At 38.1% G+C, this 15,682-nt stretch overlaps 2 pseudogenes across 1 annotated transcript; one reads left to right on the top strand and one right to left on the bottom strand.

The window, feature by feature from the left end:
- Window positions 1–652: 652 nt before the first annotated feature.
- Window positions 653–1,368, bottom strand: LOC149043518 (uncharacterized; annotated as a pseudogene).
- Window positions 1,369–2,767: 1,399 nt separating this feature from the next.
- LOC149043517 (mitofusin-2-like) lies at window positions 2,768–14,664 on the top strand (annotated as a pseudogene). Its single transcript, XR_016187842.1, has 17 exons — window positions 2,768–2,776; window positions 3,035–3,277; window positions 4,071–4,159; window positions 4,644–4,664; window positions 5,060–5,168; window positions 5,375–5,482; window positions 6,412–6,444; window positions 6,598–6,719; window positions 6,813–6,939; window positions 8,490–8,594; window positions 8,690–8,789; window positions 9,756–9,819; window positions 10,870–11,017; window positions 11,574–11,681; window positions 12,239–12,435; window positions 13,823–13,956; window positions 14,442–14,664. The product of XR_016187842.1 is annotated as a mitofusin-2-like (transcript).
- The last annotated feature ends 1,018 nt before the right edge of the window (window positions 14,665–15,682 follow it).

The raw sequence follows: 15,682 nt of genomic DNA, 5'->3' as shown, positions 1-15,682 counted from the left end.
CAAAGAATAGTTGCACTACTCCACATAAACAACTGTGAATATATGAAAGTCATTTATTTCAACTGCTGATAAAGATATGAATATGAAAACGATCTTTGCAGTAATGAAAATAAGGCCTAAAAAAAATCTAAGTAGTGTTACTGCTTAAGAAGTATTCATTATTGCAAAGATCGCTTTCATATTGATGTCTTTATCACAGTTCAAATATATGACTTTCATCTATTCACAGTCATTTACTGAGGTCATAGGTTCAAATCCCCAAATTTTTTTGATCATCAGTAAATTAAATCTCAAATTTAAAGTTTTTGGCCTATTTCCGTGTTTTGTTTGCACTTTGATCATCAAAATATCCTCATCCAAAGGGCCAGGAAACTGCACGAGTATCCACAGAGTTAGAAATGGTGGTAAACTTGTCATACTCTTTCATTCCTCTCCAAAAAATGTGACAGAAAGGAGTCGATCGCCCATCATCGTTGTCATTATCATAACTTTATTTGATAAGTAGGTTAAAAAAATGGCAACTTTACTTCTGATGTGGACCTACTATAATTTAAGATAAAAGATAAATAAATGTAAAATAAGATAAATAAACCCAGGGTTAAGTCTTAAATAAGAAACAGAATGAACATAAATATAAATGTGTCATAATATATCAGAAATAGTAGAAATTTGAATTCTTATTATAAACAACAGAGCCACCCCCCTTTCCAAAATTTTTATTTACAACATTATTTTTTGCCTTTTTAAGCCTGTTTTTAAAGGTAATTGGATTGGAAAAGTGTCTTAAATTATCTGGTAATGAATTCCATGCAATTGCTGCCCTGTGTGCAAAAGAACCATGGCCAAGTTCAGTATTAGATCTATCAATTAAAATATTTTGCGATTTTCTAAGATCATAACTAGTAGAGCTCTTAACAACCAAGGAATTTACTTCATTTAAGCCCAAGCCATAAAATGCCGTGTGAGTAATAGTTACAATACGAAACTTATAGAAATACTCAAGAGGCATCCACCCAACTCTTGCTAATACATCATCATCCTTCATACATTTTGGTAAGCAGTTCTAATACGTATCACTTCTAGTTCTCTAAGCTTGGTGCCAGACCCCCATATCACAATTCCATACAAGACACTTGGGATTACTGTCTTAAAGTAAATAGTTTCTAAAATAGATTTGGGCAGAAAACTTATACGTCTCAGCATTTTAACTTTCATGTGGAAGGAAGAACAAGTTAGTTTGATATGCTGAGACCAGGATAATTTGTTGTCGATTGTAGCTCCGAGGCACACAGAGGAGGAAACATACCGAATGACGTCGTCGCCCCACTTTAGAGGTTTCATAGGACCTATGAAGGGCATTAACATGAGTAGCAAACGGTGGTCATTAACATAAGTAGCAAACAGTCTAGGGCCAAGCAAAGATCCTTGAGGAACTCCAACTCTAACAGGTCTTAGACCTGATCTAACGGTATGAACTTGAGTCCTTTGCATACGGTTGGTGAGATCATCGCACACTTCCTCTGAAGAAGAAAAGATTCTCTATCTTCGAAAATTTGCTAATCACATCAGGAACAACAACAAAGGTCCTCAGCTGCTTGAAGATACCGCTGACTAGCATGCGGATTATCCACATATCTATTCCCAGTCTATCTATTGAAATCACGGTCAAACTAAAATGAAGTATAGTACTTCAATTGAGGACATATTGCAAGTGATGCAAGTGATAATTATCCTCCTTTTGAGAGAGCGATCGTGTTGATTGGTGGGAGCGTACGCAAAAAAAACGAGAGGGGTCTGGCTACGAAAACGACCGTGAAAGGCTTGGAACTGGTGAGAGAGGTGGAAGATCTTGGAAGGGCATAAACCTCAAAAATGGGACTACTTTCTCATATGTTCCTTTTTTCCCGCAATTTTTTCACTGGAACGAACTAAAAAGTCGTGTTCCGTTTACAAACGAAACGGAATCTTCGGAATTTTTTTGTAAATTGTAAACAACTTCTGAAACTTGTCTGTCCTGGTCAAGGCAGTCTGTAATCTAATACTAGTGAATATGAAGAAAAAAAAAAACCTGTCGGCCGACTGTTGGTCAACTGTCGGCCGACAGTCGGCCGACAGTTGGTCGTCTGTCGGCCGACAGGTTTTGCCCGAAATATAGGCTACCTGTCAGCCGACAGTGGACCGACAGTCGGCCGACAGTCGGCCGACTGTTGGTAATGTGTCGGTAACCTGTCGGTAGCTTGTCGGTAGCTTGTACGTGAAACGTTAACACAAACCCTAATGTTTTCTCTCGGTTTTTGCTTGATACAACATCCAACATGTGTAATACGTTGACAATTGACTTTCAAGATTTGGTGGTAGACTGTCGGTAACCTGTCGGCCGACAGTTGACCGACAGTCGGCCGACAGGTTTTTTGGGGAGCTCTTCTTCACAATTACCAATTACTCTGTGCACAATTTCGTAAAAGCGAAGAAGAAGAAGATTGCCCGACATTTGCGGACCTCAAAAAGTTACTTATAGCCTGTAACGACTTGGTAGCGACATCAAGGATAACTGAGGATGAAAATGAAGACATCAAGAATATCTGAAGGTAAGATTGGATGTCGCGTTCAAGCTCCATGATGTTGATGAGAATTGGTAAATTAAATAAAGTTAAACTGGTGTAGATCATACAACCTTGATTGTGGTTGTTTTTTAAAGTGTTTTTGTTATTTATTTTGCTATTACTTGAAAGCTACCTTGATTGATTCATTGATACAGTAATTCAGTATGTTAGAGGTACGTTGTGTAGATTCATGCCAGCATTTTTTGTTTCCCTGATTATTTCTCCCAGTTTACACAAGACAAATTGTCAAGACACCAATTTTATAATCTTGGCAATGGGCACTGCGACTTAAGTTCGATGTACAACCATGCATTTATTCATGGTGCATCTCACTTTATGAACACCTTAGATACCTGCACTATCACTGTCAATTGTTTCATGTAATTAATTCTTTTTAAGTCAGAACTGATTATTGCATTTCTCTCACACAGGTGTCAGGCCATCTGGCTGTGGTCTCAAACATTTTAGAGGTACTATCAAGGGATCAGATGAAGGTGGCATTCATTGGACAAACCAGCGATGTAAAGAGCACCACACTAAATGCCATGTTAGAAGGTGAAATCTCGCCAATGGGAATGGGCTCTACTACAAACTGTGTCTTCATTGTACATGGTTCAGATTCACCAGTTCCATATATTTTGGTTCCAGTCAGTGATGGCAAAAAGAATATGGAGGTATGTCTTCTTAAAAAGTATTGTAAGTTTCTCCTTTGTAATAATTATATGTACCATAATTTCCATCCATTTACCCCAGCAGCAAATTACCCCAGCAGCAAATTACCCACATCAGTCAATTTTTGTAATAAATGGATTAAACCAACTAGAAAATAACCCACACTCGAAAACAAAATAAAATTGTCAACTCACACAAAGTTCCTCCATTGTTTTTGTTGACTGTCATCCAGTCTTGACAAGGATGTATATTTTTCTTATAAACATTTTATGTATAAAATATGATTTATGGTTAATAAATTGTATTTGATTTTTATAGCCTGACAGCCGATAAAGACTTAAACCTCAATCAATCACTCCTACTGTTTAATTCTAAACTAGCAGTATTTCCCTGATGTTTATATGGTTTTAGCAATTAATTTTGATTTAAAATTTGATTTAGAAATATCGCAGGAACCTAAATTATCTTAAAGCAGAAAAATACTTATGAAATAAATTAAATAAGACTCCCATTGATGTATGCGCTATGTAAGTTAACCCTTCGACTCCCAGAAGTGATTAACATGTAACTTCTCTCTATAGTATCCATATGTTATCCAGCAAACAGGTGATGCGATTACTTGAACTTATCAGGTACAAGATATTATCTTGATGGAACACCAAATTCTTGCAACCAATTTTCAATGAAATTTGTATAGCAACTAAATGAGAGAATTAGTAATCAGATCTTAAGTGTCAAAGGGTTAATGAATTGTTAATAATCATGATAATTACCTATTTTTTCTTTTTGTTATAGAGACAGCCATTAATTCAATTGTCTCAAATCTTGTCCAAAGAAAAGCTTGATCCTGGCAGTTTTGTTCAAGTGTTCTTGCCAAAGTCCAGGTTTGATTTTGTTTTGTAATTTTTATATCATTCACATGTACTCATAGGTAACTGTTGTCCCTGTCAATCCAAGTACATTTACAGTTCAGCCTTGCAAACTTTATTCATTGATTGTAAAAGTAGAATGTAGTTCCCTCTGTTGTACATGAATTGTTCATGTCCAGGTTTATTCCAAAGAGGTTAAGTTTGTCAAAACTTTTTGGCTTCAAATTAATTCTGTTATTATATGTTAGACTTATGAAAGATCTGATTGGTCCAAAGCATTCAATCAGTATACTAAAGCAGAGGAAGTTGACATGATAACCCAATATCTGCAACAGACATTGTGTTTATCATGTGGAGTTCAAAGTCTGCCTAGTTTCCAAGCCCTTACTCTATGAAGTGTTCTCATACTTGCCTGTGCATTGTTATCACTTGTGATGGTTTCATTTTTGTGAAAAATGTAATTTTTTTTAACCTCAGATGTAAAATGTTGTCAGAATTAAGGTGTTGTTTTTGTGGATAGGTAAGCAAATTAAAAGTGATGAAATATACTGTATAATTGACCTTTTGAGCCCTAAGAATTGAGTTTCTCCTTAAAACTTCACCCTGAATTAAACATTAAGATCAAAAGAATAAAAGAAATGATCACCAACTATAGAAGCTCTGAACTGTTTGGCAAATTGTCTTTTTCTGCACCTAAGGGAATGTATAGGGATCAGTACAGAGAATATGCATACTAATGTTAGAGTGTGAAGGTTTAAGAAGAAAAAAAATGATGAAGGAATAAGAAAACAATGAAAACAATAGGTGAATGAGGCATTTCTCTATTGTGACATGTCCTGTGTCTTCTACACCAAGAAGAAGCCTAAAAATGCTACACAACTGTATGTAAATAGTCTCAGACAACTGTTATTTTAGTCCTGGTATAGGTTTCAAGCCTGATCTTGATCTGTGCATTGAAGAGCACTGTTTGGATGCTGATGTGTTTGTCCTGGTTGCTAATGCTGAGTCAGCGCTTACTTATACGGTATGTTCATGACCATTCATGTGCTATGTGTAAATTTAAGATACAACACATACAAACTTTAAATTTGATTGACTTTTTTGTATATTTCAGTTGCTTTAAAATGTGACTTATTACAGGAAAAATTTATCCAATATGATAGCATTCATAGATTAAACCTTCCCATGCTTGTGGGGTAATTTCTCATTTGGTACCCATGTCATTTGCAGGAGAAAAACTTTTTTCTCAAAGTGAATCAGCATCTTTCAAGACCAAACATCTTCATTCTGTATAACAGATGTGATGCATGTGCATCAGAGCTGGAGAGAATGAGGCAGGTAAGTAAGCACCTATTTGTCCTTGATGCCCATTCAAATTTGAAATAAAAAGATGTTTAAAATGGAAAAAAGACCACAACATTGGAGTTGCCTTTCATTTCAGATGCTCCCTTTGTAAGAAATTGTTGCTGAAAAAAAAGTACTGATAGATTCATAGTGGGGGTAGGGGAGGGGCACTTAGATAGAGGGGAAGGATTAAGGTATGATGATGGATGGGACAATAAACCATTTATCCCACCTCCTCCCCTCCCCTGGACAACAACCCCCCCCCCCCCCATATCAGTTGATTGTAATAAAGTGTGATTTTTCAAATTTTTTTACCTGTTTTCCAAAGGTGAAAAAAGAACAGCTCAATAGAAGCATCAACTTCCTTGTTGATGAGCTCAAGTATGTAGACAAAGGACAGGCAGAAGACAGAGTGTTTTTTGTCTCAGCTCAAGAGGTAGGCTGCTGGATATTTTATATTTGGGTTTACAAGGACCAGTTGCAAACAACTTTGAACAAGTCTTCGAATTTGTGTTACTGCTATGTAAAGAGAAATATAATACAGGACACATGGATCAATATCAGTATCTGGACAACTGCCCACCTACCCCTCCCCTGACCCAACAACAGTCAATTAATAACAAGTTAGGTGGGTAATTTAGTGTAAACATCTGAGTTGCCCGGATACTGATATTGATCCAGGCACACCTTTTAATTGACTTATTTATTTTCCCACTTTCTTTTCATGTTTCTGTTTTACCAAGACCTTAAAGACCAGAATGCATCAAGATGGTATGTGGCTGATCAAATTTTTCATTCTCTTGAAACAGCATGAATTGTTAACAAGTAAGATTTTTATATTAAATCAAGTAAAAAAGTAACTAGCATTGCCATGTTGTTTTTCAGTTGGTACTTTTACTGATGCAGAATTTGCTACTTGACAGAAGGAGTTTGAGAACTTTGAAAGCAAATTTCAGGTATTTTTCCGATAGCTACTTGTCTCTTGGAAGATCACCTATGAACCAAAAGGTGGCATGAGTTGGTTGGTATTCTGTACAGAATTTACCAACTTAGTAAAAGTAGATGAAGATGTAAATGAGATGTTGCTATCAAATATTTTTTTTTTATAGGAGTGTATTACCAAGTCAGCCTTACAAACCAAGTTTGAATCTCATGCAGTCAGTGGATTGACAATTTCAAAAAGTTTGCAGGATCTTATGGAAGTAACAAAAAATTTTTCATGTCAGCAACGGTGAGAGACAGATAATTTTTTTCATTTTACTTTTTAATAGTGATTTTAGCTCATTGTTGGTTTTGCTGAGTTTATATGGTCTATTTTGCTTAGATCTAAAGCAGAGAAAGCCAAGAAGGAGCAAGAGAAGATACTGGAAGATGTGGAGAAAGGAGTTGAAACCTGTAGAAATGACATCGAACGCCAGATTAAGGAAATCACTTCTAAAGTTGAGGATCAGGTAATATAACAACTACTCAGTTTATTCAGCCTTGAGAAACGGTAATTTCAAGTTTTTCACAATGTAAGGTTTCATATCAACTTTGTTGATATGTTTCTCAAATGCTTGTCAGATGTCTTTGATATGCATATCAAATTTACTTTGAAGTGAGGGGTAAAATCTTATTAAGAGTTTGCCTGCATTTTACTGCTATAGTGCCTGAGTACACATAGATATGCACCTAATTTGTAATAAGTATGATGACTTATAGCGGAGTTCGCAGCGCGCGAAGCGTAGCCCCATAGTTATACGAAATAGTAGTAACTCATCAAGCCGAAAAAATTTGGTTGTGCGACTGTACGACCGTACGACCGACCATACAAGGTGCTACTTTTAGCATGCGCAGCCAACTGTAACATGGGCACTATCTAAGTCATTACGTAATGGAAGGGCAGGGAGAAAGTAATGCGCAGGCGCGATTGCGTGAGTAACTTGGATACCCCATTAGTGTGCGCCAGGAGACACCGTCAGATGGCGATAACCTGCGCATACTCGGGCGTAGAGTTGCAGTGTAGCGTACTGCGGGCACACGATTAGGTATTGCACGAGGGCTTCAACTTTCTACGCTAAACAGAGGAGGTTGAAACGTTGGGTAACATGGTACATGGTAACATGGTAACTTCAAGAGAAGATATAAGAGAAGCCCATAAGATTCTTGCGTATTGTTTTACTGACTCACTGTGCTCACTGCACGTATACACCTCAATCCATCAGTAATGTCTTTAGGCAAAGTGGTTTACTGTCGTTTCTTTCAATTTTGGCTCATTTTCTCAAACCGAATTATAAGTCACGCTCAATGGAATATAATTTCAACTGATGCAGACATCATGCCCTTCATCTGAAGAGCTCCGCTTTTAGGCTTGGCCAAATCTATATATTAGTATTAAGGATGAACACAAATCGGGACACAATCTAACATAACTAAACTGTCAGAGTTTTTCTCAATTTCCATACCTAGAGTATTGCTACCACCCCCTGAAATGGGAAGCCAGCCCATCCCATGTTACCTGTTCCCCACCCTGACAGCATTTCTTCATGTTTTCCCAATCCCTTGTTTGTATCCATTTTTACTTTTAGGGCCTTTCTGCACAAGCGAACAAAATTAGAACTGTCCCGAAAAAATCAAAGGACAAATTTTGTTAAATTTCAAAGCCGTTAAATTCCGTAGCACCTGATCTGTTCATAAGACTGGCCAGCATAGTTGCCAAAGGATTCCACCTCCAGTTTCCAGGATTTATTCTAAGTTGTGTTAAAATTTTACAATCCCTGAGTTTTGCAACAAAAGACAATTTTTGCCTTTCTAGTTAATTGATTTCAATTCAATTACACGCTGGTTGTAGCTTTTACGACAAATGATCGACACGTTTATCACGGTTTTGTTTATTCGGTTGATTTTGTCCATTTTTTTACCTGGGACAAATTTTTTCGGTGGTGCGTTTGAAGATTTGTCTCCTTCGGCCAGTGAGAAAGTCTGATGTTGCTTACTCGACAAAATTTTTTTCTTTCTTTAGGCGACTGAGGCTATGAGAAAAGAGATTGGTCGACTGGACTTGCTAGTGAATGGGTTTAATTGTCCATTCCATCCTTATCCTAAGTTCCTCGAAGTTTACAAAAAGGTGAAAATTACATGTGTAGACAGTTTCACTGCCAAGCAACAGCTGCAATGGAAGAATAATCTGAAATTGAACACTATCACTCATTATGTCAATAGGAGCTGTACGATGTTCTCAAGTGGGGCTTGGGAAGGGAAATGATAACATGTTCAAATACTCAAACTCAAGTGATTTGTAAGGCACAAAACGAAATGGCAGGTCAGTGTTCAGGAACTACTCTATGTTACATGAATGATGTGTGAATATGCATGTGTACGTAACCCCTAAAAATTCTCGAATGAGGATATAGTGAATTGCCGGAATTATCTGGGGATAACTAGTTGATTCAATACTAAATTCTCTGAATTAACATTGTAAGAGTTGTATGGTTGATAGTAAAGAGAATTACAAATTTGATATGGGGGTTAAAGGGTTAAAACACCTTCTGCCACTTTGATGTTTCTAATCGCAAGTCACGCTTGCATTGTTTTGCACAAGGATTTTGATAGCTTCTTTTCAAACCTGTCAATTATGTTATCCCACCGCATCAACCAGAAGTGCCATTCGTGGGCAGAGAGATTTTTCAAGAGCTAGGATTCGTATACTAGCCTTCCTTCCCTCCTCTCCCCACCCCACCCCCATCCTGCGACCCTTTTACTCTCATCCCGCCACATGTCGCGGTTAGGATATTAAAAAGTTCTTCTTTCGTACTGGAACGTTTGTTCTGGAGAATATGCCCGAGGGTAGCAAAATAACTGAGGTACAGTAATAACTTATGGTACATCATGAGGTCACTCATATGGTAGGGGAAAAAAGGAGGGGGGGGGAAGAAGCTAATATTAAAGAGGAATGAGTCCTTTGGGACCAGTTATTAATTTTGGCCGCGGGGGGGGGGGGGAGGATTTAGGGGAGGATCACATTGTTTTCAGGGAGGACGGAGGGGGGGGGGTCAGTCGTCAGCGACAGAGTATAAAGTGGGACTGTAGAAAATTGACTGCTAACGTCAATTTACTACCAACGAGGGGGGAAGGGAAATCATAAGGATATTACAGGACCTTATCAGGGGATCTAGTAAATTTTATTGTAACACGAACGACATCCTCCGACCTCACCCCCACCCCCTCAGATGATAAGTAATGACCGTTCCCTTAAGTATATATAAATATATTTTACTTTTTTTCCCAGATCGCCTTAGTAGGGTTCTTCCGCAAATAAAAACAGAGGCATCTCTTCAGCTCGTCACTTCAGCGTGAGTATTATGTTCCTTAGCTCATATATTGTTCTCCACACATTTCCTAAGGTGCTGATAAGGAGAATTTGTCAAACAATCAAGAGATTCTTTAGTTGGCGTTCATCTCCTTAATCCTCGTGACCTGAATGTGTGATTCTAGGGTGAATATCTACTGACTCGGTATATTAAGAACTCAGGACTACTGGCCTTAGGAACATAGCGGGACATTTGACAAGCGCTCACTTCTAAAGTTGTAAAATGCCCCGCACTCCAAGGTCAGGTTTTTCCTCTAATTGAAGCTATAAAAATGCGAACCGAGACCAAAACTGTACCTTTTAATTGATATATTTTCAACGTTCAGGAGTGTACACACACTGATTTTCACATATGTGCCTTGTAATGTTAATGGTTTACATGAGGAAGAGGCAAATTTTTATAGGGAAAAACGAAGCGTTACTTTCGTGACTGGCCATTTTTTTTTTATTTTTCTATGATTTTATCTCACATCTGTTTGGTGACTACGCAAATATTAATATGTGAAAACCAGACTTTAAGGCTTGAAATTCTGTTAAGAACAATTGTGGCCGCTTTGTTAAAAACCAAATGCAATGGCCGCTTTGTTAAAAACAATATATATCAAGAAACAGGCAAGGAATATTTCATAATAGTGAAAATGATCATTGATGAGGGTTACTAATATTTTGCTGCTAGAGCAACATATGATGCCTGATTATGCCCACCCAGCCCACCCTCCGCCCCACAAACACATACACCAACAAAAAAGACACTGTCTGCCTAATGACCTCTGCCCATCCCACCTCCAGCCCACACAACCTTTTTTCCAATTCCCATCACGACAAATGCACAAGTTTTCTTATCACACAACTGCCCAAAATAGAAGAAAATTTATTCCATAAATCTTGGATGTTCACATAAACCGAATTCAACTGTACCTATATTCAACAAGTCCAAGAAATCAACACAAACGTAAGCTATAACATGAATGAGCGGGCTCCAAGAGCCCTTTGATCTTGTAACTAATTTCTTTATCGTGTTTGTTTACTGTAGTCTTGATTTCCAAGCGAACCTCGAACCGATTGTGACCAGCCTGTGCACTGATTTTCAGGAAGATGTGAAGTTTCACTTCTCTCTTATCTGGCGAGCGATTTTGAGGAATCTCTTGGGGTCTGAACGATTCAACGACTGGGGAGCGAAGGTAAGAACACTTTAGTAATGGAATAACAAGCGATGGAAAAAATTAGGCTAGTCAGGGAAGAGTTAAGGTTGAAGGAGCACATGAAGAGCATTAATATTTTTGTTATAACTTTCGAAAGGAAACTGTTTAATGTAATTCTATTTCAAACGAGGGAAATGGCTGAAAGCCATTTCTGTGTTGTTTTTTTTTTTTGGGTGCTCGACCGCCGAAAAACACAATATGGATGAACTGTACTCTAGAATGATTAAAACGCTTACTCCATTTCATTTTAAGTTAGGAAAAGAAAAGAAAAGGCGATTGTTTTGTAGCTGATCACTTTAAAATAAGTTATAACGTTCCCAGCGAAACTAGGAAAACACATGCTTCTGAAGAAGGTTAGAGAAAAAAAGAGGAAAAAGAAGAGAAGGAAAACTTGCTTTCACTTGGGATCGATCCTCAAATTTTCGCTTAAGAGGTGAAGTGCAATCCATAGCGCCACAGGTTGGATGCATATGTCGCTCCTCGATAATTTATGTTCGAACTTTAGTGGCTCATGGTAACTTCGGTTTTGTTTAAGATTCAGCGAAATATGGAGAGCTTGGGATCTACCCGACTAGTTGTGTTGCAAGGGTCAGCTTTAATAATGGCACTCATTGCTGCACTGTTAATCATATATGAAGGACTGGTAAGGATTAAAATATTGTATTGATTCAGAGAACCTGAGGCATAAAACATAGCGGTCAAACGTCGGGCATGCGCGAGGGGATCAATTCGGGCCGGCCGTGCTTCAATTTCACGCGTAAAGTTTCAAATGAAGACATAAGAAACGACTGCTGTCTTGCAAAGTAAGCGAAAGAGAATCGAAACCATTTTAGAAATCTTCTAAAGGAAACAGAAGCAGGGAAAAGGAAAGAGCGAGACTTTACTAACACTAAGCTTTTTCAAGTACTGGTATCCTGTCGATTTACGATTTTGAGCTTTACCAAAAGAAAATGCTTTTGAAGTACTATAACTCACTGGCTTGTGTGGTTGTCGGTAACTCACTCGTGTGAGACAACTCGTATTTGACAGCCTCAAAGCGCACCAACCTGTCATGACAACTTTCGTACATGCGTATACGTTTGACCGCTGTACAGACATGGTTGCATCTATTAAAAATGTGATTTGAGTTTCACGCAACATTACAGACGTATGTATGCCTACACGAAGCGTCCATTTCAATTCGTGTTTCTCCAACTGCAGATTCAGAGGACTATAGGATGGTGGTTTATGGCTTTTTGTGTTGGGTTATACTGTGTAGTGTACGTAATTGCAAGGGCATTTTGGACCGCTGGTGCTAAAGAGAAAGCTTTCAAACGACAATTTGTGAATTACGCTACTGAAAAGCTTCAGTCACAAGTCAACGTCATTAGCGCTAAGTGCAGTGGACAAGTGCAACAGTAAGTTTGGCTGCCATGTGATTTCTGAAGCGTCTTTGATGTGATTGTTGGTTACACTTTCTTTTACCCACAAAGCCTTGTGTTTTGTTTTTATTTTAATTTTTGTCTCGTGGTCTGGCTAAGCAGACAAGGTGTCATTCATTTGACACATTAGGTCGCACATCGTTCAATAGTCGCGAATTTTCACGCGGTTTACACTTGCTGTCTTGCCACTCAGACTAGGTGTCATACTTTTGACCAATCAGGTTACAAAAAGTAAAACAGACGCTAATATTCCCGCGCTTTACGCTCGGTGCCAAACATTGATTTGCTCATCAGTTGGTTTCTGCCGCGTAACAGCCCCATTTTGAGACCCAAAGAGACGGGCTAAAAAAAACATATCAGTGCATAGTTAAACACCAAGGAGGTCACCGATTGCCTCAAACCCGCGGGTTTTGATCTTCTCCACATTTTGCGTTGTTCATGACCCGATATTTCAACGAAAATTATTGAGAAGGCCCCTTCCGATTACCTTTGTTTACTTTGTAAGTCAGGCAAGCGCGCAAGTGTTACGACCGATCACGTTTACACAACGTTTTAGGACGACTCGGCATCTATTCTCCATTCAGTTTTTATGAAAACCAAAAATCGTCAACGTAGAAAGTAAACAAACGAAGTTTGAACGGTCAAAAGGAGATCTTGGTCAATTTTCAGAATTATGCAAATAATCTTTGACATGAGCTCAGTTGAGAATATACATGGATTTCCGTTGTTTTTAAGATGTTAGTGGATGAATGTTAGAGGTATACCCGCGGGTTTGAGGCAATTGGTGATCTCAGTGGTGTATAACTATGCAACGAAATGATTTTGTAGCCCAATTAACGCCTGCATTTTGAGAATTCTTTCGTAAAAGTTGGTGAACTTTTGATATGCTAATTAAGGCCGAAGAGAAGGGTCTCCTTTGATCATGCTGGTATGAAATATATTCCAGGTGAATTTTCCATATTTTGTCTGTGAACTAACTGAATACATATTTTAACTTGTGGAAAGACAGAATTCCGTGAGCTATATTATTGTAGTCGTTGGGCGCGGGACAAAATTTGTGAAATTTGCACTTTCGATCTCTGTCCACAGGGTTAGTCCAGCTAAAAATCGTTTTTGGCTTGTGGCGACGCAAAAGAAAAGAATTGGAGAACAGCTAAACTATTTTTTATACATGTGTCCGAAACCCTTTTCGTGGGCAAAAAATAAAAAGGAAACTTGCTTTGGACGGAGGATTACTGCATATTAATTCCTCTAGTTTATGATATGCGGCTTAGCGGTGAGATGCATGATGCCAAATCCCCGATTATTTTGAAAACTGGTTATTACTGCAGATAAAGAAACATTTCACTTTATTTTATTTCAGAGAACTGACGTCAACCCTCGAGAAGCTTGAGTCTCCGGTTCAGAGAGAAGTGGAAAATTTGAAAAAAAAATCAACAAACTGAGTCAAGAAATTACAGCACTAGAGAAAATCGAAAACAAATTGATAACATTAAGGTAATTCTGTGCTACGTATCAGCATTCAATTAATGACAACAGCTGTAGGGAAGGGGAAAAAACTAACAGTGACATGGGGGTGTTGTGGAGAAAAATTATTTCTTCTGAATCCAAATGTATCATTACCTCCCTCTTCACATTGGGTTGGCATTCTCTCTCGCTGAAGGGAACAAGGTGGCATGGATAAGGGATTATCCACGGCTTCTGAGACTAGTATTCCCAAGAAAGGATGTTATGAAAATGAAAAGGGGGGGGAGGGAAGGGAAGGAGTGATAATTACCCCTTGCCCCTTCATAGACCACCATTTCATCTTAGGAAATATTTTTTTAACAAGGGGAAGGGGATTGTGGGGATTGGGGGATTAGCCTCTACCCCCCTTCACAGACAACCTCGTCATCCTAAGAAATGGGAGTATCGTTTGTAAACAGAAGCATGGGGAGAGTGCAGCACCAGAAGTTCTAAGTGAGCTCGCTTTCTGTCCTTAGGAACGATGCAAGTCGGTTGGAAAGCGAACTGTCCCAATTCATCACCGAGTTTGGTTTGGAAAAGAGCAAGATTTGAAATGATGACTTCTTGAAGTCCTAAGACTTCTGAAAATCAAGTCTATAGCTTGCGTAACTGGAAAGTTTTGGTTGGTCAATGAAGATTTATGCGGCCGACCAGTAGTTTATTTCTTCACATTCCCGCGGTTCTGTCACCGAAAACTGTCACAAAACTGTTAGTTATGCAGGCTTTATCACCCCTATCTTCTTAGTTTATTTTTCATGGCCATGAAGCGTGTAGATCTACTTAGAAAAAGCTTTACATTCAGTTAACATTAAATTTAAAAAAACCGGGTACATGGCTTAGGCGTTACGAACGTTTTTCGAAGTGGTTTCTCTTTTCTACATGATGTAAGAGAGGGCTTCTCTAAGAGTTCCTCGAGAGTCTGGTGGCTCTGTCTAAGGTTCTTTTCACTGTCAGTATGTTCTGGAGGTTGTTAAGAAACGCCGGTTAAAATTATTAGTCAAAAGGTAGTATCTATCAGATGATACAGGTCACATCCAGAGGCATGCAATGCGAACAGTTTTTCCTGACTAAATTACACAGATGCTTCCCTACAAAATATAATTAGATATGAATCTGTTTATCTTATTTTAAGAGATTTATTTAAAATACAAATGGATAGTTAACGACTGTTAGGACGCCTAAATGTTTTTGTCTTTTTACGTCCGGCAGACGGACTGGAAAATTACAGATTGGTCAGGATTTATTGTGTACGTAACTAATGAGATTAAAGGTTAATTATAGTGTTATCAACTAAGTTGACAACCTAAAATTAATCGTTTGAAATAAACATAAGTGGTCTGTTTGTCCTTAGGAGAACGCTTTATCTTATTTTAAGAGATTTATAAGAGATTTATTTAAAACACAACTGGACAATTAGCGACTGTGACACTTATATGTTTCCGTCTTTTTACGTCCGAAAAAAGTGGTTTAAGAAGTGGTTTAAGGTCCTAAGGAGAACGATTTACCCTATTTTAAAAGATATATTTAAAATAAAAATGGACAGGTAGCCTTTAAGGAAATGAAATGTTCGAATAAAAAATGGTTTATGCAATTCAGAAACTGTTTAGCCACCCTTGTTGAACCAGGAGCCCATTCAATAAATACACGAGTGGCCAAGTGTTTACTGAAATGGTTCAGTGTCGAAAGTCTGCAATGGATCGGTTTTTCATATTTTAAT

This window comes from Pocillopora damicornis, chromosome 6, assembly GCF_964200805.1.
Source record: "Pocillopora damicornis chromosome 6, jaPocDami1.2, whole genome shotgun sequence".
NCBI lineage: Eukaryota > Metazoa > Cnidaria > Anthozoa > Scleractinia > Pocilloporidae > Pocillopora > Pocillopora damicornis.
Note: the sequence above shows the minus strand (reverse complement) of the source record. Positions and strands in the feature narration are given on the sequence as shown.